We start from the raw sequence: 22,422 nt of genomic DNA, 5'->3' as shown, positions 1-22,422 counted from the left end.
GTTGGAGCCGTGATTCTCCTTGGTGTTGATAGCTGATATTTTTACAGCCAGAAGCGGATATGGCAGCACTTTGCCCTTGTGACTGATCAGGGATAGGGTTCAGAGTTTAGGTAGGGATTAGGTTTTGGGGTTAGAATTTAAGGTTTGGGATTAGGGTTTGGGGTTAGGGTTTAAGGTTTGGGGTTAGGGTTTAAGGTTTGGGATTAGGGTTTGGGGTTTGAGATTAGGCTTTGGGGTTAGCTGCTATGGTTAGGGTTTAAGGTTTAGGATTAGGGTTTAGGGTTTGGGATTTGGGATTAGGGTTTGGGTTAAGGTTAGAGGCTCCCCACTGTTTAGTCGAAAGGTGATCTTCTTACCGCAGTGAGTGCCATATGGCTGGTTACCTGTGGGCCTTTAGCCTCAAATGTACATGAACAAGAAAACACACCTTTTATTGTTCTCTGAGATTTTAGTGAAAGGAACAAACGTACAAAAATGTGCAAAGCAAAGTCGGTGAAATGTTTTTACATAAGACTGTGCATGTCTGGCCAAATCGTTCCCTTTAGAGGGGTGTTTCCATGGAAACTCCAACACCCGAAATTGCAGCTGTAGTTCAGCCTGTGTTGGGGGGGAGGGTGCTGTAGTACTCCCCCAACCCCTGAACAAGACCCCCATAATAAGTGGGGCCTTGGTGAGATAGGGTACCACTCCTGCCTCTTGGACCGAACAGCTGATCTGGGATCAGTAAGTATAAAGACAGCTGAGTCGGAGGACTGGCTCCCGCGGCGTTGGGCATCTGATCTGGGATCAGTGAGTATAAAGAAGTCCGTGCTGGCAGACTGGATTCTGCAGTGCAGGGGGAGGCTGCACTCTGAGCAAATTAAAATGTCTCCTTCCTCGGATGACAGGAGAGCCCCGGGTGTGTTGGGGGGAGTGGTTTGCTCTATCAGTTGTTGTCTTTCTCTTTGTGCCATTTCCTTGGTGGCCGGGCCCCTTGTCGCCCCCCCTGTGACCCCCGTGCAAATTGAAGCGCAGATGGGGGACTTGACGATCCTCGGGGAAACTCCACCGGCAGTGGACTCCCCCCCCCCCACACGCTAACGATGACGCGTCCGCAGTCCTCATGCGGGGAAGCGATAAACAGAGCAATTAATGTCCAGCAAATGAGGGGGCGGCTCTTAGTTTGCAGCGTTTCCCTGGGGAACTGATCCGATCGATGGAGGAATTAAACGCGACACCTTTCCTCATCCCAGTTGTGGCTGATTACTGAGTTATGCAGTTTTAACTTAATTAGGGGCCTGTATAGGGGGGCGGGGGAGGGAGGGTACTCGTTGGCATTGATTTGGGGCAGATGTAATAACGCCCACTGGGGCTGCTCCTGGGCGCCTCCCAGGCCTGTGTTTGTGTTGGCCTCTTCCTGGTGTCCCTCCCTGATTGCCCCCCACCTTATGCCTCATGGCCTCTGGGATAGACTCCCTGAAAACAGGACAGGTGGGTTTGTATCACCTGCTTGATAATTAATGAGGATAACCTCTGGAGTTCAGCTGTGTAAGCAGAGCTCTCTAAAAGTGAGAGAATGTTTTTTCATTCCTTTGATAAAATGCCATGAGGCACATCAAATCACTTCTACGCCATGAGTGTGGATGGTCTTGAACAGGCTTGGGAGGCATCTTCACCCATATCTGTACTGTGTGGCAAGGCTGCTGGTCACCGGCCTTCGCTAGACAGGAGCTGGAGAGAATGAGAATGCCGATGGCTGGCCTGATCAAGGAGGCCTTAGACTCAGCGAGGAGGACTGAGCGAGATGGATTCAGTGAGGCAGACTGAGGCAGACTCAATGAGGCGGACTCAGTGAGGTGGACTGAGCGAGATGGATTCAGTGAGGCAGACTGAGGCAGATTCAGTGAGGTGGACTGAGAGAGATGGATTCAGTGAGGCAGACTGAGGCAGACTCAATGAGGCGGACTCAGTGAGGTGGACTGAGCGAGATGGATTCAGTGAGGCAGACTGAGGCAGATTCAGTGAGGTGGACTGAGCGAGATGGATTCAGTGAGGCAGACTCAGTAAGGCAGACTCATTGAGGTGGACTGTGTGAAGCAGACTGACTGAGGAGGCCTCAGTGAAGTGGACTGAGAGAGGTGGCCTGACAGAGGTGGACTGAGAGAGGTGGACTGAGAGTGGTGGACTGAGAGAGGTGGACTGACAGAGGTGGACTGAGAGAGGTGGACTGAGAGAGGTGGCCTGACAGAGGTGGACTCGCTGAGGAAGCCATCCCTGCTGCTTTCTAATAACACTGTTAGATGTAGCGTATGAAGTGCAATCAGCACCTGCTCCTTGGAGATGTGTGATACATGGACTTGCTGATGCTGTTTGGGTCCATTACAAGCAGGTATTATTGTTGAATCGGACATTATTAATACCTGGCCTCAGGCATCACGAAGGCCAGGCTTGTTTTTCTCGTTGCAGAATTGTACTTGTTAGTAGCGGCAATTTGCTGCTTTATATCCCCCCTGAATGTGTTTGCCGTCAAAAAAGCACAGGAAGCAATCGGCGAGTTCGGGGGGACTAACTACTCAGCATATACCGTAGCCCCCGATTCTGTTGTTGCTGCTGTGCTGTTAACAACTTACCCATTTCTAGCCACTTAAATGTTTTCTTCACTTTGAGATCTTTTATTTAGTGAAAGAGGCTTCCTACCTGGGTTGTTTACCTAAAAATAACCAGGCGGGGTAGTGGGGGTGGGGGATCCCCCTGGGTTCGTCAACGTTTCATTTAGTACAAAGTTGGATGTACGCACCAACGTGGTCGATATCAAACTAGATCTAAATCCAGAGCAGATCCCTGGAGATCTCATTTCTGCAGAGACACTGTTTCGATAGCATCCAAATTTATACAAGAACAAAAAAAAATGAAGGATTTAGTTTGCCACTGATTAGTAAGTAAACGCACATGTCGTAACAACTCGAAGCAGCTTGCAGATCAGTAAGGCTGCGATTTGTGTTTGCGTGGTTTAATCGGCACAGGTGCCGGTTTACACAAGGCCGTTTTGCCAGCTATGCAAGTCAAATCACTTCCGGGCTGTTTCCAAGTGTCTGACTCTGAGTCCGACGGGGGCTATGACTCAGCATTTCCATGTGCTTGTCCCCAGCTCCTTCCCTGCGCTAACAGGGATCAGTGGGTTCAGGATGTAACTAATCTGAATCTTCATGGTGCCATGTGGCCTGTTACATTATTCTGCACACTTGGTGGGGCTTGTGAACATCGCACCATTGATCTTTTATGGTTCCCAGTCTTTCTGCCCCCCATGGGGATCAGATAATAACGAGAACACCAGTCTGCGAGGGGCCCTTCAGTCACGAGGCCCGGCGGAAACGTGGCAAATGTTTTAATTAATCACCAGGAAAACAAAATATTCTATTCAAGCAATTAACCAGGGTGTCAGGGGTATCAATATGGCTGTTTAAAATTTTCTTTAGCCCCCCCCCCCCCAAATAAATATACCATAATTAGCTTTAATAGTGTGTTCTCATTGATTATCATTATAATCCATTGAATCCCGTCTTCAAAGGGCTTGTTGGGACTAAGGGTGCTAGGACCCAGGAGACACGTCCTAAATGAGCAGTCATTGATTGCTATGACTTCACTGGGATTGGAGTCTCCCCGAGGGTCGGATCCAACAACCTCCCCTGCTGTTTACTATCCAGGGGAGGTAGGTTTGGGTCGCCCAAGTCCATCATCTATGAGTCAGAGCATGCGGCTGACTTTTTTACGGCCACGCTTTGGCGTAAGCCTTGGGGTTGCTCTCCTCAGAGGATGGAGTGAGGGGTCAGGCAGGGGTCAGGTGGGTGGCGTGCAGTGGGGTAACTCAGAAAACAGCAGTGTGGGCCAGTGCCTCTGAGTACGGTAACTTAAACAGCCTCGTTAAGACGTTACGCGTCGCGTTCCTCGTTTCTCACCGTTACTGTATGCGATCCCACGCAGCGTGTATCACACGGAAAGGCCCGTCCTGCTAGCGCACAAACCTGGGAATCACTGCGGAAGGAAGCGCGTCTCGCTCACATCTCCGGGCGAAACAGGAAGACAAAGCCTGCGTGCTGCACGTCTATAATTGCTCATCTGATAAACTTCAGCCTTCCCTCGGTGCCTAATTAAAGCAGGTTGGCTCAGGCTCAGGCTGCTCCCCACTCACTCCACAGCACAGCGAGTGTCCCCCCCCCCAGCCCCCCCAGCAGCCGTATCGCCGGGCGGCGATGAATCACACTCTGCACCGTGTCTGTGTCACACGCCGGCCGTGTGCAGGAAATGGGCCGTTTGATTCGAACAAGAACCACCAGTAGTTACTGTAATAAGGCGACGAACGTTGGCCATCAGCGCCGTGTGAGGAGGAAGGAAGCCCTGAGAAATTGCTCGATTTTTCTGTGAAGTCCGTGTAGACCTAGTAAAAATTCCAATTATTTTCAACCGCAGCGAATTATCTCAGTGCCAGTTTGGTGTTTATTACAAGACCTGGCCTGTGCATCTGCCGCTTCGGAATCCCTCTTTAATCAGCACCTTATTTAACGTATACGCCTCTGTAATTAGTGGGCTAATCAGGTTGTGTATGGTATCCATGCTTATAGAACTGTCTAGAACCTCAGCACTTAGCTTGATGCTGTTCTGTCCCAGATGTAGGCTTCCTAAATGCCCCGCCCCCTCCGCCCCTCTGACGTGGGCAAGTGAAGCCGGGCCAGGGAGCCGCTAAATAAACAGGAAGTGACCCGGGTCTCAGTCACCATGTACACACTGCCGTGTTTGGGAAATTGAACAGTAAATGTTTATTTGCTCCTTTCTTGCCTCCCTGTTTCACCGCTGGGGAGTGGTTCAATATCACCATTAGTCTTCATTTAGCAAAGACCTGGGTGGGCTGAGGAGACTCGCTCTGCGGGCCGGACCTGCACGCGCTTCCTGTCGACAGGTGTTTCGGAGGAATAAGACGTCATTTGTTATCATTTTTCCTGAAACGTGAAATTATCACCCGCGCCGCGAACATTACCGTCCGTTCCGATCCCGCGACGCTTCCTGACATTTTGATGCATTTTATGGTGAGCGGTTTAGCTGCATCGTGATACCTAATGTGTTTTCTGCCGAGTGGTCTTTCCGCCGTGTAAATCTGGGCCTGCTTATCGTCCGTGCCGTTGGTGAAGTTCAGTCTAGTCGTGCTTATACCTTCAAAGGCAGCCCTGAAGGCTAAGGGCAGGAGGGCAGGGGTAGACACACAGACCAGGATGCTGTGACCGCACCTTAACCCTACAACCAGCCCCCTTGTGTTCCGTGCCCCCAGGGATGTCACCACTGGGGGTGGAGGGGCACGAGTATGAACCCAGCATAGTATTAATTATCATTTTCAGTTTAAAGGACAGATAACATAATCGGCCGCGGTCAGACCACAGTCGCGGTCCAGTGTGTTCGTCGGCCTCATGATGGCCATTGCATTAATCCTCCTGGGGGGTGGCGAGGCAAGGCCTGCTGTTGGGAGGGTGCGTGACCTACTTCAGTGGGGCACCTTCCGTGGCCTCGGAAAGAAGGAGAGGCGAAATGGAGAGCTTTCAGCTTAATAATGCCTCCAGGAATGACAGAATGATACAGTGGCTTCTTCTCCAGCGCCTATTATAATTATCGATTCCTCTGCTGACTGTCCTTTTTCAAACTTGCTATTGTGCAAAGTTTTGAAAACGGACTTTTTTTTAGCCATCTACTGATTCCGGGATGCACGCACAACTCACAGGGTTCAGCAGCTGTGCTGTCCCTGGATCTTGAACCCACAACCTCATGGTCACAATTCACAACTAGATGACCAACGCGGAAAACCTTATGCTAATTGTGGCTGTGAGCTGGTTATGGCTAATGCTGGTCAGTGATACCCACCAGTAAAGAGAGAGAATTGGTAATAAGACCAAAAACCGTCTGTCAACTCTGTTATACCAAAGTGGGATTTGTTGCTGGAAGCACATCCAACATGCTCATTTGAGATGACATCATGCGAGTATGTGTACGACTGGAGCGAGGCAGAAACGGTTTCCGCAAGTTACTCTCCCTGGGGCATTTAGGGGGATTTTACCAGGAAATTCAGACCAGGCTAAAAAAGTAATAATAAGAAAACTATGACTATAAGGGTATATTTTGCTGCACGTATGCAACCATCCTCAGTAGCAGAGAACATAGAATGTCATTCATTATGATTGTTATGATATCGTAGTTTTGTTATTTATTTATTTTACATAATTGTTTTTACAATGTGCAAATGAGTGTCTCTTAGGTTTTGTTATTCAGACACGTTGACAGACGCATTGCCTTTGGATCGCAACTGTTTCTAATTGTGTTTGTAGCTTTAAAAATACACATCTCAGAACAAATTCTGTTTCCCTGCTGTACTGAAATTGCAGTGAACCGTGAACCCCAGACCGAGGTGGCTGTGACGGCGAACGCAGGGTACGGGTTAGCAGTTCCTCATGGGTCCCTCGGCACTGCCTTCACTTTGCAGGGAGGCAGGAAAGATGGGAGGCGATCACACGTAGGTTGATATCTGCAGGTGCATTATGGGAATGCCTGGGTGTCTGGACACACCACGCTGTGTCTTAGCTACCAGATCTGGGGGATGATATCATGATAGAAACAGCTGGGAGCAAGAGCAGTTAAGCACACGGCACCTATATCCCGGTTAATAAAACTGCCACCATCAGCCCATGAGTTCCCAAGGAGCTCAGCACCTCCAGCTGATTCCTGTCAGCTTCCAGCTTTCGATCTGAAGGTTCCCTCTTTGGCCCTGGAGCGTCTGCGCTGGATAACGCTTCCATGTTCCAATGCGTTCCTCTCACCCGCCATTCCTCCTACAGCGGCGGATCCTCTGTGACACTGATGAAGGCCCTGGGTAGGGAAGCAAATGCTGACTCACTGCCGTCCCTGGGAGCTCTAAGCCGTGATGGAAAGAGCTGACGTGAGTCCATCTGCTCAGATGTCTCAGCGAAAGGTAGCCGTCCTTACAGTAAAAAAATGAACCAAGCAAATCTTTCTGGGTTAATGCAAACCACCAGTCTGTGTTTAAAAAAAGCTGTATGTTACCCCAATCACTGGGCACTTCCCTTCTGTGATACATTTTTTAAAGTGGATGATGGGATAAGGCGGGGGGATAATTCATACAGACCTTATCATTAGCCAATATGTTTTGAGTGACAAGGGAGCCAACCTATCAGCTTTGAGCTGGGGCCAGTGCCCATGTGGTCCTGCCTTTGCATCCAAGGAGGGCAGGCTTCCTAGGGCAAACCATCCCCATTTGCCTCCTGACTGGAGAATGTATCCCTTGCTTGATTAGCTCTGGGTTCCCCGTGCCCACCCCCTTTGATAGGGGGGGGTGCTGGTTTCACTTGTAACCTGTGGTGATACCCCAACCTCTCCCTCAATGCACGTATAGCCGACTGCTAGCAATCTCTGTTCTCAAATAGTACTGGGGAAAAGTAATTGGAAGGTCAAACTAGTCAATTACACTTTATTTATAAGACACTTTTACCCAGAGTAACGTATAATTGAAGGCAGAGTCAGCCAGTCCCTGAAGCAATTGGTAGTTAAAGTCCTTGATCAAGGGCCCAATGGCGAAATCACTGTACTGATTCTGGGAATTTAACTGGTGACCAACTGATCACGTGGCACAGCATTCATTAAAACCCGCTGGCCGTCCACAGCTGCTACTCAGCAGTGATATACCTGTGACACATAATGGCGAGGTGGGGCTGGTTAAACTAACCAGTACTGATAAGCGGGTATGTCCCCATTTGGTATTGTGGTTGGATTTTGCCTGTGAATCTGACTGGTCTACAAACCTTGAGTGGCGCTATTGAACGCGTGCTTTTGTCTGCTCCAGCTCCCTCTGTTTGCAAACCCTCCGCTAGCTAATTAAATCTGGTCTGTAATCATTCCTGCTTTTGTTTTCCGTGGCGATTCAGAGCCCGAGTCCCGAGTCGCTTTGGAAGGCAGCTGTGCCCTTTCCTGTTTATCTCCAACAAGCAGCGAACAGAAGCCGATATGTCAATTTATTTCCCAGTCAATATGCTTTATGTCCCCGTCGTTGTTTCCCACCGTCTTTTGTGACGCGCTGTGTCATAATCGGCAGCCTGCTAAACCGATAAGCTTGTGTATAAAGGACGTTTCGGATGGGAAGAAAACGATGTTTGGAAATAGTGTTCAGAACCTGTAGGATAAGGGAGACTCTTTAGCATCTGTGGTAAATTTGCGAAGCCTTAATTAGACTACAGAGAATTCAAATGTCCTTGGATCTGCAGGCTGTGTGTCGTCAGTCCTGATGGTCAATAAGGGGGGGTCCAGCTGGCCCCAATGCCCCCGCCTCCGATGTGCTGCTCGTGCTGACTGGCGGAGGACGACTCTCCACTGGACAGGCGTGAAGCACGGTGAGTGTGACGGTCACGCTTGCTTTGTGGGAGCGTTCTCCATCGTGTTGGAGATGGCCGAGTTGCTTCTGTAAATGTTTTCTGCGTGATGCTGAGGTCAAACCTGCACGCTGGTGATGCCTTTCCCCAAAATAACACGTGAACATGGTCTGTATGGGCAGTAGATGTCGTCCATGTCAGACCTGGGGTTCCCCGTTTTTCTGGGTGAGGGGTGACACTCTGGATAGGACCCCTCCCTCAGCCTAACCAGGTTCATTTTCGGTCAGATTTCCAGAAATACCTGCAGCCTTCCAGCCCCCGGCATGAGACCTTCCCCTTGGGCGCAGAATAAATCTGTTTGGCACGAAGGTGCATCTTGTATATTAAAGCTTTTATTAGCTGTGCAACAGTTTAGCAACAAGGTCAGGACAAGACTTTTTAAAGGGAGCCATTGTTCAAATCCTCTATGAAATTGCTGTACAGGAAAGGATTAAGGCACGACTCTGAGTCGAGGAAATCCGCAAGTTAATCCACGGCCAATGTAAGCTGTCCTTTCCCAATGTTATCATGAAAAACAGTTAACGGGGTGGGGGAGGGGGGACGACTCAGTCACAAGAAAAGAACATTTTTCTAGTCATGCGTTTGTGAAGGAGATGCAGTCGCAGTGGCTCCGCTCATGACTCTGACCTACCTCCCTTGGGCCCTGCAGTGGACCTATGCGACCTGTTGGGGGCGATGCGCTGGGTTTGGGTCAGCCTGCTGCCTGTAGAGTAGGATGCTGCATGCAATGCGACCTGTTGGGGTGGTGGGCGTTATTATCTGTCTTCCCATGATCCCCTGCTCGTCAATAGTAAAGCAGGGAGATTTGTCACGTGCAGTGTCTGCATGGGGCCCGGCCCCCGCCACGCTGCACCCTTCATTAAACACACCGTCGGTGCCTTCCGGGTTTTCCAGCAGGTTCTGCACAGCTCACAGGTGGCTTGGACCCATGCAGGAGAGAGAGTGACATGAACCGGGACGCCAGAACGATCCATAATTATGCTCCTGCACACCAGGATTCCGGAGACGGCAGGGGGCGCTGATGGAGCCGCGTTTATCCAGCCAAAGCTTGTGCCAAACGTCACTGCGTTCCTGCTGCCGTTAGATTAGTCAGATTATCTCCCTCCGATTACTTGTCTATCTATATGGCGCGACCTTGAAACAATCCCAGACCCCCTGTAATGTATATCCCGGTGTGCTCCTGCCTGTTCCACCCCCCCCCCCCGCCCCAAACAGCTGGCAGGGAAAGGAGACACTGGGGATTAATATCCGGTGATGTGGGCTAATTGGGTTTTCCCATGTTCATTACTCCCTTTGACAGAGGTGGAAAATTCAGGTCGAGGAGGTAAGAATCCAGAAGGTTTTGTTTCACAGATTGACACTCCAGCTACCGGAAAAAAAAACTTCACACCATTTCATTCCATCCAGACTAGTGTGGTGCTGAGGTATCACCCGCCGCAGGGCTGTACTCGGGCTCTCATTCCTGAGGTGATGCATCGTGTGGTGAGTGAGGCAATGCAGTGTATCAGCGCACACTCATTACCTCTCTCTATCTTTGTTTCAACCAATCAGTATAAAGAATCATAGTCCCAGAGTACTCAACTGGTTTGTTGAAACAAACCTTGGCATGGATTTGTACTTTCTGGACCTGAACTTATCACCTCTGTCCTCAGGCCATGTCTGGGGCTGACTGCGGCTTCGGAGTGGATCACGTTTGTGGCTGACCGTGGCTTGGGAGCCGACCGCGTTTGTGGCTAACCATGGCTTCGGAGTGGACGACGTTTGTGGCTGACTGTGGCTTGGGAGCCGACCGTGTTTATGGCTGACCGTGGCTTGTGAGCCGACTGCGTTTATGGCTGACCGTGGCTTCGGAGTGGACTGCGTTTGGGGCTGACCGTGGCTTCGTGGGTGGACCATGTTTGTGGCTGACCGTGGCTTAGGAGCCGAACGCGTTTGTGGCTGACCGTAGCTTCGGAGTGGACCGCGTTTGGGGCTGACCGTGGCTTCGTGGGTGGACCATGTTTGTGGCTGACCGTGGCTTGGGAGCCGAACGCGTTTGTGGCTGACCGTAGCTTCGGAGTGGACCGCGTTTGGGGCTGACCGTGGCTTCGTGGGTGGACCATGTTTGTGGCTGACCGTGGCTTGGGAGCCGACCCGCGTTTATGGCTGACCGTGGCTTCGGAGTGGACTGCTTTTGGGGCTGATCGTGGCTTCGTGGGTGGACCACGTTTGTGGCTGACCGTGGCTTGGGAACCGACCGCGTTTGTGGCTGACCGTAGCTTCGGAGTGGACCACGTTTGTGGCTGACCGTGGCTTTGGAGTGGACCGTGTTTGGGGTTGACCGTGGCTTCGGAGTGGACCGTGTTTGTGGCTGACCGTGGCTTTGGAGTGGACCGTGTTTGGGGTTGACCGTGGCTTCAGAGTGGACCGCGTTTGTGGCTGACCGTGGCTTGGGAGCCGACCGCGTTTGTGGCTGACCGTGGCTTCGGAGTGGACAGCGTTTGGGGCTGACTGTGACTTCGGAGTGAACCACGTTGGTGGCTGACCGTGGCTTCGGAGTGGACCGCGTTTGTGGCTGACCGTGGCTTCGGAGTAGACCACGTTTATGGCTGACCGTAGCTTCGGAGTCGACTGCGTTTGGGGCTGACCGTGGCTTCGGAGTCGACTGCGTTTGGGGCTGACCGTGGCTTCGGTGTGGATCACGTTTGGGGCTGACTGTGACTTCGGAGTGAACCGCGTTTGTGGCTGACCGTGGCTTCGGAGTCGACTGCGTTTGGGGCTGACCGTGGCTTCGGTGTGGATCACGTTTGGGGCTGAGCGTAGCTTCGGAGTGGACCGCATTTGTGGCTGACCGTAGCTTCGGAGTGGACTGCGTTTTGGGCTGACCATGGCTTCGGAGTGGACCACGTTTGTGGCTGACCGTGGCTTCGGAGTGGACCGCGTTTTGGGCTGACCATGGCTTCGGAGTGGACCACGTTTGTGGCTGACTGTGGCTTCGGAGTGGACCGCGTTTGTGGCTGACCGTGGCTTCGGAGTGGACCGCGTTTGTGGCTGACCGTGGCTTCGGAGTAGACCACGTTTATTGGCTGACCGTAGCTTCGGAGTCGACTGCGTTTGGGGGCTGACCGTGGCTTCGGTGTGGATCACGTTTGGGGCTGAGCGTAGCTTCGGAGTGGACCGCGTTTGTGGCTGACCGTGGCTTCGGAGTCGACTGCGTTTGGGGCTGACCGTGGCTTCGGTGTGGATCACGTTTGGGGCTGAGCGTAGCTTCGGAGTGGACCGCATTTGTGGCTGACCGTAGCTTCGGAGTGGACTGCGTTTTGGGCTGACCATGGCTTCGGAGTGGACCACGTTTGTGGCTGACCGTGGCTTCGGAGTGGACCGCGTTTTGGGCTGACCATGCTTCGGAGTGGACCACGTTTGTGGCTGACTGTGGCTTCGGAGTGGACCGCGTTTGTGGCTGACCATGGCTTCGGAGTGGACCACGTTTGTGGCTGACCGTGGCTTCGGAGTGGACCGCGTTTGTGGCTGACCATGGCTTCGGAGTGGACCACGTTTGTGGCTGACCATGGCTTCGGAGTGGACCACGTTTGTGGCTGACCGTGGCTTCGGAGTGGACCGCGTTTGTGGCTGACCATGGCTTCGGAGTGGACCACGTTTGTGGCTGACCATGGCTTCGGAGTGGACCACGTTTGTGGCTGACCGTGGCTTCGGAGTGGACCACGTTTGGGGCTGAGCGTAGCTTCGGAGTGGACCACGTTTGTGGCTGACCGTGGCTTCGGAGTGGACCGCGTTTGGGGCTGTAAAGGGCTGTTCATAGCTCCCTGCTTTCTTCATCACTATTTGTGAATTTCGTACGCGGCATCTCTGACAGCCTCTGTGTGTGTGTGTGTGTGTGTGTGTGTGTGTGTGTGTGAGGGGGGGGGGTGCTCCCTCAAGAGGGGGTGGCCGCTTCACGCTGCATCTGGAACGCCTCCCTCACGCTGGAGCCCCCAGGGCGTCTGGGACATGAATAATTCACACTGTACGTTCCTACGATGTTCAGCCTCGTTGTTCCTCTCCGCTCGAGTGCCCCGAGTGCCGTGTGGGTGCTGGATCTCGTGTCACCGCCCCCATCCCGGCCCCCGGGCTGAGCGGAGCGTGCTCAAAGCGGCTCTTGGCCTGCATCTACTGCCTGCCCCGGGCCCCGCGGATGGGTCACGGAGTGAGAGAGTGGCCGATGGCTCTCGCTGCGGAAGGTGCGTCACTGATCACAAGGTCGACAAGAAGCCCCTATTTCCTTTGTTACCAAGTGACAGATATAAATTGGTGAAGGAGCACAGCTGTCTGATTTCGGGGGAGATTCACCAGCTGACAGGCCTTGTTACTAACCGTTGCCCTGCTCATTATATGTTTATCTAAAGAGTACCTTTTTGGGAGAAAAGCAGGGTCAGACAGTTCCAGAAACAACTGGGGGGGCAGGGGGTGGGTAAGGGCTCATTGGTAAAAATCACTTCACTGACCCATTGAACCCTTGACTTTCTGATTACAGGCACAGCAGCCTAACCCACCGAGCCACAGGGCCGTTTCCTTCCTGACCTCAGACTGAAGCTTTTCTGAGCCTGAGCTCTTGCCTGCCTTGAGCTCCTCACCAGGCCTCTCACAGGTACCCCCCTCCTCCCCCTCAACCCCCCAGGATTCCTGCTTTAAGTGGCGAGGTGAACCACTGCTTTCTGCTGGCAAGACGGTGCTTTTTGGAGTTTGATTTGCCGAGTCTGGGCACTCCTGCGGCATCCCTTATTGAAGGCTGGAGCTGAAGGAGTGCTTCAGAGTTGTTTGCATACGAATCTTCTTTGAGGGGAGGGCAAATTTTCCTTTCAGATACAGAACGCTCGTCGGAGGATTCTATCGGACTCAAAACGGTGCTGGGAAGCATGCCCAGCCAGTCAAGGCCACGCGTCCTTAGAAAGTACTCGAACTATACTGCTACACAAAGGAAAGCACCATTACGGCATTTTTTTTTTTTATCAAAATTGAACTATGACCAAAACTGGGTCTCTTGAGGTCGCTTTTATCTTGTAACAAAATATCAGCTGAACTGGTTTTGAATAAGTGCACTAATCATTTACATACATACTGTTTATGAGTGGACATCAAGCAACCAGTCCGTGATGGTTTAGATGACAATGCATGAGGTTACCGAAAGTGGCTTGGCTGAGCAAACTAAAGAAGAAAGTGCCATTCTCCTCAGGATAATACGTAGGGCGTGTTAGGAATGATCCGATCGGTGAGATTTGCGTGCTGTTCCTGTGAATCGGGCCCGGGCTGAATGGCCGCAGCTGTTTGGCGATCGACCGGAGTTTTAATGACTTGCCGGCTGCGTTTGCTGACCTGCTGGCCTGTCATTGAGTCTGGCATCCCACTGAGCCCTGCATGTACACACCTTTCACTCAGTGCTGAGAGGAGCCTTTACTCAATGTGCAGGAATTTTTTATTTTTATTTATTTATAAGATTTCAGGTTTGATATGGTCAAGGCATAAATGTGTTTGGAGGTGAAAGGAGTGTTTGGGGTGATGGAGCGGTGTCTGAGGGTGTGTCTGTCTGCGTGCGTGTGTGGGTGGGGGGGGGGGGATTGCATAGATCACATTTGGGGACCATAATGTAACCAGAGTAAAACCTGAAACTTCATTACTTTTGGGGACATTTTTCAAGTTCCCGTTTCGATATCCTCAAATTTATAAAAATCTGTGACTGCAATCAAAAAACCAAAAACAGCCAAAAATCTTCCTGGGCTGCTTAAATCCTCCATGCTCCTCGTTTCCTGCGTTTCCACTCGACCATGTAGCTGGGAATGTGGTTCTCCAACGTTCTACACACTTTGATCGGCAGGCGCGAACCCCTCAGTGTGATCTGAAACGCCCTCTTCCTGACCGCGGCCAGGCCTCTCCTTCGACGCTCTGCCTGTAACGTCCCCCGCAGTGTGATCTGAAACGCCCCTCTTCCTGACCGCAGCCAGGCCTCTCCTTCGACGCTCTGCCTGTAACGTCCCTGCAGTGTGAATGGAAACGCCCTCTTCCTGACCGCGGCCAGGCCTCTCCTTCGACACTCTGCCTGTAACGTCCCCGCAGTGTGATCTGAAACGCCCTCTTCCTGACCGCGGCCAGGCCTCTCCTTCGACGCTCTGCCTGTAACGTCCCCGCAGTGTGATCTGAAACGCAATCTTCCTGACCGCAGCCAGGCCTCTCCTTCGGCGCTCTGCCTTTAATGTCCCCGCAGTGTGATCTGAAACGCCCCTCTTCCTGACCGCAGCCAGGCCTCTCCTTCGACGCTCTGCCTGTAACGTCCCCGCAGTGTGATCTGAAACGCCCCTCTTCCTGACCGCAGCCAGGCCTCTCCTTCGACGCTCTGCCTGTAACGTCCCTGCAGTGTGAATGGAAACGCCCTCTTCCTGACCGCGGCCAGGCCTCTCCTTCGACGCTCTGCCTGTAACATCCCTGCAGTGTGAATGGAAACGCCCTCTTCCTGACCGCAGCCAGGCCTCTCCTTCGACGCTCTGCCTGTAACGTCCCCGCAGTGTGATCTGAAACGCCCTCTTCCTGACCGCGGCCAGGCCTCTCCTTCGACGCTCTGCCTTTAACGTCCCCGCAGTGTGATCTGAAACGCCCTCTTCCTGACCGCAGCCAGGCCTCTCCTTCGACGCTCTGCCTGTAACGTCCCCGCAATGTGATCTGAAACGCCCTCTTCCTGACCGCGGCCAGGCCTCTCCTTCGACGCTCTGCCTGTAACGTCCCCGCAGTGTGATCTGAAACGCCCTCTTCCTGACCGCGGCCAGGCCTCTCCTTCGACGCTCTGCCTTTAACGTCCCCGCAGTGTGATCTGAAACGCCCTCTTACTGTCCACGGCCAGGCCTCTCCTACGGTGCTCTCCCTGTAACGTCCCCGCAGTGTGATCTGAAATGCCCTCTTCCTGACCGCGGCCAGGCCTCTCCTTCGACGCTCTGCCTGTAACGTCCCCGCAGTGTGATCTGAAACGCCCTCTTCCTGACCGCGGCCAGGCCTCTCCTTCGACGCTCTGCCTGTAACGTCCCCGCAGTGTGATCTGAAACGCCCTCTTCCTGACCGCGGCCAGGCCTCTCCTTCGACGCTCTGCCTGTAACGTCCCCGCAGTGTGATCTGAAACGCCCTCTTCCTGACCGCGGCCAGGCCTCTCCTTCGACGCTCTGCCTGTAACGTCCCCGCAGTGTGATCTGAAACGCCCTCTTCCTGACCGCGGCCAGGCCTCTCCTTCGACGCTCTGCCTTTAACGTCCCCGCAGTGTGATCTGAAACGCCCTCTTACTGTCCACGGCCAGGCCTCTCCTACGGCGCTCTGCCTTTAACGTCCCCGCAGTGTGATCTGAAACGCCCTCTTCCTGACCGCGGCCAGGCCTCTCCTACGGTGCTCTGTCTTTAACGTCCCCGCAGGGCCCCAGAGAGAACAGCACGGAGAGCAATTGATTTCCCGAGCACAGACCCCCTCCTTTGAAACCAGGAGCAGCAGATTACACGCACCGTAATGAGTTTCACAATTGCGGCCTGCTTTTGTGAGTCTTTGATAATGAGTCTTTGATCAATGGCAGTGAATTGTTGCTTTTATACAGAAAGACTTTGTTCGACTAAACAAAAAGGAGGGGCGGAGTCTTCGAACAAGATCTCTAAATTGGGGAGGGTGAATGCTGGACTTTCGCAGCAGTCTTTTGGCTGCATTACAACCCATTACAGGTGAGACTGCAGCTCCCCGAATGCGACCTGAGATGGTTCCGGTTTGAAACGAAGCAGATTCAGATCGCGCCGGCCTCATTAAGCGCCGCCATCACCTGGACAGTCTGCAGCGCGGTGAGGAATTTACCCTGGCCGCTCGATGCTGATTTGCTGCCGATGGGCGGCGCCCCCTGCTGTTCCGCTCTGATTTCCTTTGTCTGCCCTGGCAGTGTGCAGAGGGCCATTCCACCACTTCAACACGTATAATTACACAGCTCCTGTCGTTCCCATTCTCTGCCATTCTTTTATTTCTAAATGTGAAATTAGCTTCTCGTTTCCAACGCCGCTGTTGGACGGACGCTTTTTTTTTTGTTTTAATTTCAAACAGCAGGTGGTGACGTTACTTGTGCAAACCTCCGCTGTCGCTATGGGTCTGACACGTCTCCACGAATCTCGACTGGGGGCTGTCGGATGAAAAAACGTTTTTATCAACAAGAGGGATTCAGTGCTGTGGTTTATTCACGTTCTTTTGTACACTGTCACATTGTGTAAATGGTAAGTTTCAGAGCTTTGTGGAAGTTAAGCTGGTCTCTTGTCTGTCTGCATTTCCATAAAGGGGAGTGTGACCAGCAGCACTGGGGTGATTCAGCCGAAAGCGGGGGCCACTTATCAGATGGAATCTTGTTGGATCAGTATCTATCCGGCTCGCTTTTCCTCTTGGCATCGGACGATCATCTCTCATCCCTTCCTCTTTCCGCAGGAAATCAGACCCGGCTCCCACAGCCCCCTGTGCCTCGACTTTGAGAAGTCCGCGATCGTTTTTGTTGACGGTCAGAACAGAAGGTTGTCGAAGGAATCGTTAACGGACCTTCCCGGTACTGTGCCAGTGAGCCGGCAAAGGGCCCATTGTATCGGCTAGGATTGGCTCATTGGGCCCGGAGTTCATATCGATTCCAGGCCCTGGCAGACATTTCCTGTTAAATATAAAACCCCAGTATACTCTGATATGAGTCGGGGGGGGGGGGGGGGGGGTGGGGGGGGATGAGGCTGGAGACATGTTTTTCCATGCAGAACAACAAACAGAAATCAATAAAACCCAGTGGTCCTTGAATACAGAAGCATTGTTTTACATGCAGAGGCCATTTGGAGCTCGAGTCACGGAGGACCATCACAGCAGCTCGAGTCACTCAGCTCTTTCCGGGAACTATCCCGCCATTCCGCAGACGGATGTACGGCCATCGCATTTACCTGCAGGCGTTGAAAAAAAGGTGTCTGTCTCCATTCGAGTGGCAGCAGTTATTGCATAGGGTGTTTCAAATCCACAACAGCTGACAAACCCAGCAGTGACACTTAGGAGTTCCGTTAAATGGAAGGACCATTTCAAGCTTGGGGGTGCTTACTCACCTCGCCAGCAGGGGGTGCTGCGATTTCCTCATCACTCTTTTGTATCGGGACATTTTCCATACTGCTGTACAAACTACATCAGCGGGAATCGATAGCAGAACATGCAGCTCCTTTGTTTTCAGAGGAGGTGGCTAACCAGAAACCCTGGAAATGAAAGACGTAAGTGAGAGTAGCTGTAGGCACTAATTACATGTTTGTACGTAGCAGTAATTTACTAATCAGCAGTTACCATGACCTCAGTTGGAGAGCAGACAGGAAGTGGTACACAGAGCCTCCAATGTACATCTGCTGATTCTCTATGGCTTCTGTTGGTTGATGAGTAGAACGTGTGAGTGATCTCAGTATACTTGATGGTTCTCTGCTACCCAGCAGTTTAAAGGGGGTGTCAAACCCCAGGAGGTATAATCCTGCAGGCCATGGGATGCTTCTAAAGAAGGTCTGAGGAAACGACATATCAAGGAACGTTAGTATTTTGGTTTGGAAATGAGGTGAACGGCTGAACAGAGGGCAGCAGAGCTGAACACCATCTAGACAAGGTCATGTCAGTGGTTCCTGATTGCAATTATAAACATTAAAGGAGCTTGTTCAACTGTTTTCAAACCAAGTTGGGGTGAGTGGGTCCACGCTGCATGACCTCATCCCAAACGTCCAAGGGCCTGCTTCTCGGATTGGACGCCCCCCAAAGGGCCATTGCGTTCAGAGCATGCCGAGTGTGTGGTGATGGTCTTACAGGCTAGGAGAACTTGCTGTCTTTGCAAAGCTATATGTTTGCGGCAGGAGGTGTGGGGTGTAGTGGGGGGCAATGAAACCTGTCTATTTGATATAGATTTGTGCTGCCTGTTATGAGCTTCTCCAGGTGATGATTGGTGCGTTGACGGCAGTCGGCGACAGTGCCGGGTTGGACCAAGACTCCTGACAATGCCAGCCGCTTTTAATTAAAACTCCATGAAGCCTGTCAGTCCCTGACCCACTGATTCCATTTTAATGAAGTCGTCATGTGTGGCAGCAGTGCACCCTGGGAGCAGCCCGTTCCCATGAAATTATCCATCAATTAAGTGCTTTGTGGAGAGGCCCAAGCGGGAAGGGTCTGTCACACAGGTGAGCGTGTGAAATTAATCTGTAACCGTCCCGCCCCAGGCGACGAGTGCAGCGACTGTCAGCCTCAAACTGACTGAGAGATCGATCGGTGGCCGCATTGGGGCGGATTCTGATTCCTGTCATTTTCACCCGCCGTTAGATAGAAGTCTGCGCCTTGTCATGTTTTTATGGAAAGTTGGCTTCTGGGCCTCTGGGTTGTGAAAAAAACTGGTAGGTAAAGAGGACTGGGTCTCCTGTGCACCATATGAGAAGCAGGAATGGTCAAACAGATGAGGACCAGTCACAACACAGACATGACACCCAGATCAGGTAACTATTGCACTCAGACACCTAGCTGCCCTGCCCTGGCATAGGTGCTGTGAGTGACCCTGGTTTAAGGCCTTAACCTGCTGTTTATTTGATGCCTTATGCAAGGCCTTCTGTCCGTGACTCCACGTTTCCATGTGGGGCAGCTCACCCAATCAGCTGGCACCCAGGAAGCAGCCTGACAGGCTGGCCACAGCAATCGACCTCCTCTAGAGGCGTCTATGTTGTGCCAAAAGTGAATTAGTGACAGCTGGGGTCCTTGGTGCTGTCCAGCTCTTCTTCAAACCAAGTCCTGGCCTTGGACATGTTTACGACCGTGTGGTACCCGGATGAGAGTGATGTCAGGGCATGCACTGCCTGGATCTGCTTAGGGGTGGAGCCGGGTCACCGCTGCACCTATCAGAAATGTCCGTATGGAAGGCCAAACCCGTAAGGCACGGCGAACGAACGCCACTCGCCGAAAATGCCGCGTGAGACACCAACAAATGCCAAAGTACCGCGTCAGCAGGCTGAGGGAATTAGAAAATGCATCGATCAGCATCCTCTCACATAACTGCCTGCTTTTATTTTCCTGACTCGTGCTCAGACACTAAACATGCAACATCATGGTCTACAAATGGAGCTTGTCACTCAACGCTAACCTGAAGGCTTTCGGCGCGGCTAGTTGGGGCAGCGTGGGGTCTGTGCCCGAGCCTGCCTGGCCAGTGACCAGTGACACACCCCGATCGCCGTCCCAGATCGTCACAGCTTGCCTCCTGGTGCCACCTCTCACAAAATCCTGTAACCGCCGTCGTGGAGCCGGCCAGGGATCCACAGACCGGCTCAAACTGCTGCCGTTTCTAATTTGGAGAGAAAGATTTAGTGTTTATGGCAGGAAAGGGGAAGTTAGCAGTAGGTAAGTATGAAATGCGCTCATGAAAAGGTGGGGGGTTTTTGTATAAGCTCCTCTGGTTTGATACTTACTGTATATCCTGTCCTTCATATAGACGGCCAGAGTCTATAGACAGAACATTCATGTGGGGGTGCAGCACACTGCAGGGGCCCCCAGGAGACATTCCTGCAGGTTAAGGTTTATAACAAAATGCTGGTTTTTTCTGAGCCGGCCAACTTCAGTCCTCCGGTTCAGATTGTGAATCCTGCTTTTATCACATTTCTCTGTGTCGGTACCAGGCGGCCTGCTGGATGACATGTTAGGATGTTTTGAGTCTCCTGTGTAAGGGAGGGTGTCTGTCTTACCACAGTGCAGCTGACCTTTGTACTGTGTGATGGGAGACTGGGGGCAGGTGGCAGCACCTTGAGGCGAACCAGGCTGAGGAGCGACGTACCCTGCTATACGGTTTGACGTCCTTGTTGTCAGGTGGCTCTCGTCCCGCCGTGTCCCCCAGCTGTCGCTGGTCTCCCCGGTAACCTTCCGGGGGGGGGGGGGGGGGGCGCACGGTATCAGCTCTCTGACAAACAAACACAGGTGTTAACCCACGACCACGGCGCACGTCACCGGCATCAGCAGCAGGAGTTCTCAGCAGACGCTGCCAATCCCTGTGGAGCGTACCGACATGGCCCGGAACCTTCCGTGAAATCGAACGTGAAGAATTAATAATGCAGAATTTCTCTGGCATTGACTTTTATTATGACGCCACTGGTGCAGAACCATCCCCCCCCGCCTTCAGGATCATGTGTCTTGATAATGTGTAAAAAGGTGTTCTGTGTATAATGGCTCTCATGTCTAGATATAAGCACATACAGTATCTCTGAGGGTCGGAGAGGTGTGGGATCCAAATGGGAGGCTGGACAGTTCATTGCACCCTGCATGCTCGTGGTCACAGACAGCTGAGGGTCAGAGCATCTCCATGCCTGATTGGGTCTCATTGCAGACCACCCTGTCATGACCACTAGTGTGCAACCATCACTTTATTGCTGTGCTGACCACACAGTTTGTGGATGTATTACAGCCCTAACCTGCAGAACCAGCTTTACAGCCCTAACCTGCAGAACCAGCTTTACAGCCCTAACCTGCAAAACCAGCTTTACAGCCCAACCTGCAGAACCAGCTTTACAGCCCTAACCTGCAGAACCAGCTTTACAGCCCTAACCTGCAGAACCAGCTTTACAGCCCTAACCTGCAGAACCTGCTTTACAGCCCTAACCTGCAGAACCTGCTTTACAGCCCAACCTGCAGAAGCTACAGTGTGTGAGTCAAAGCAGCAAACGGATGCAGAATGGAGGTTTAACTTTTGACTTTATTATTTCTGTTTACACGCAGCTGAAGTATCACAGCTGCTGTTTAGTGTGAATCCCAGGGTAGAATCAATATAGAATGATCCAGCTGTCGGTGGACCCAGTCTGGAATTTGCTCGCAACCCAATATACTGTAGCAGGGGGTCAGATGACAATCTGCATCCGTGAGGCAGGGGGCACCGAAATCCGTGTGAGGATGTCAGTATAATCACCTCTAATTTAGGGAGATGGACAGAGTGGCACTATTCCTGATTAGTCAATGAGACATTCTGGAAATGTGTCGATAACGTAGCAGGGCTTATTGATCTGTGCTGCCGGTGACAGGTCAGATGGAGACGTTGGGGGGTGGAGGGGGGGCTTGTCTTTGCTGATTGTTTGATTTTTCACTAAGAACCAATCGTAAGCATTAAATAGCAATGAAGGACTGCATAGTGCTCTGGAATGCTGTGCCCAAAATGTGATGGTGTCCATGTGGTCAAAGCTATTGGTAAGGCCACGGAGATCCCAGTCTTTCCTGGACCCGGTGTCATGGCAGAAGCAGCTCCAGACTCCTAGAACGTGAATCATCTCTGCATCTTCATCCTTTCTACCATATAAAAAGGCTTCCACTGTGCCATACAGGTGCTGAGCTAACACTTCTTAGCAGTTAGATAAGTTCTAATCACTTCAGCCCTGGTTGTTGTGGAATTGTAACCTTCGGATGGATGCTGAGGCTTGCCAGTCAGCAGTAGACCTGAATACCTTCTGCAAGCCTGCTAGAACATCTGGAAACTCCTGTCCTGATTTATATGAAACATCTCAGCTGGTGTGGGATATAATGGAGGTCAAGGTGGGAGCTGAAGGAGGTGTCGGGATACTCAAACTGAAAAGCTTCTGAATGAAAGCTAAGAGTCATTCGACGGATTCCAGCAGTTGGTTAAAGGCTGGACCTTCTCTATGAGATGAGAACCTGCCCTAGTTAGTTAAAACTGTTAGTGTGAAGCTGGTTGTTTATACAAACAGGACGGGTAGTACACTACCTTTAAGTGGGGCAGTGACCCTGCTTGTGAACGTCAAGCTGGCAGGTGCCGCTCTCTCATTGGCTGGCTGGGTGGCTGGCTGTCTTGTCCTGAGCGGTCAGCCACTGGCAAAATGAAGATGAAGTGGCGTGCGGACGAGCCGCTGCGGGATGAATAGCACTCTTCATAAATCATCACGCCTCGCCGCCCAGAGTCATCGTTCGGTGG

Source organism: Brienomyrus brachyistius, chromosome 14 (genome assembly GCF_023856365.1).
Source record: "Brienomyrus brachyistius isolate T26 chromosome 14, BBRACH_0.4, whole genome shotgun sequence".
In the NCBI taxonomy this organism is placed as follows: domain Eukaryota; kingdom Metazoa; phylum Chordata; class Actinopteri; order Osteoglossiformes; family Mormyridae; genus Brienomyrus; species Brienomyrus brachyistius.
This window is presented reverse-complemented; position numbering follows the sequence as displayed.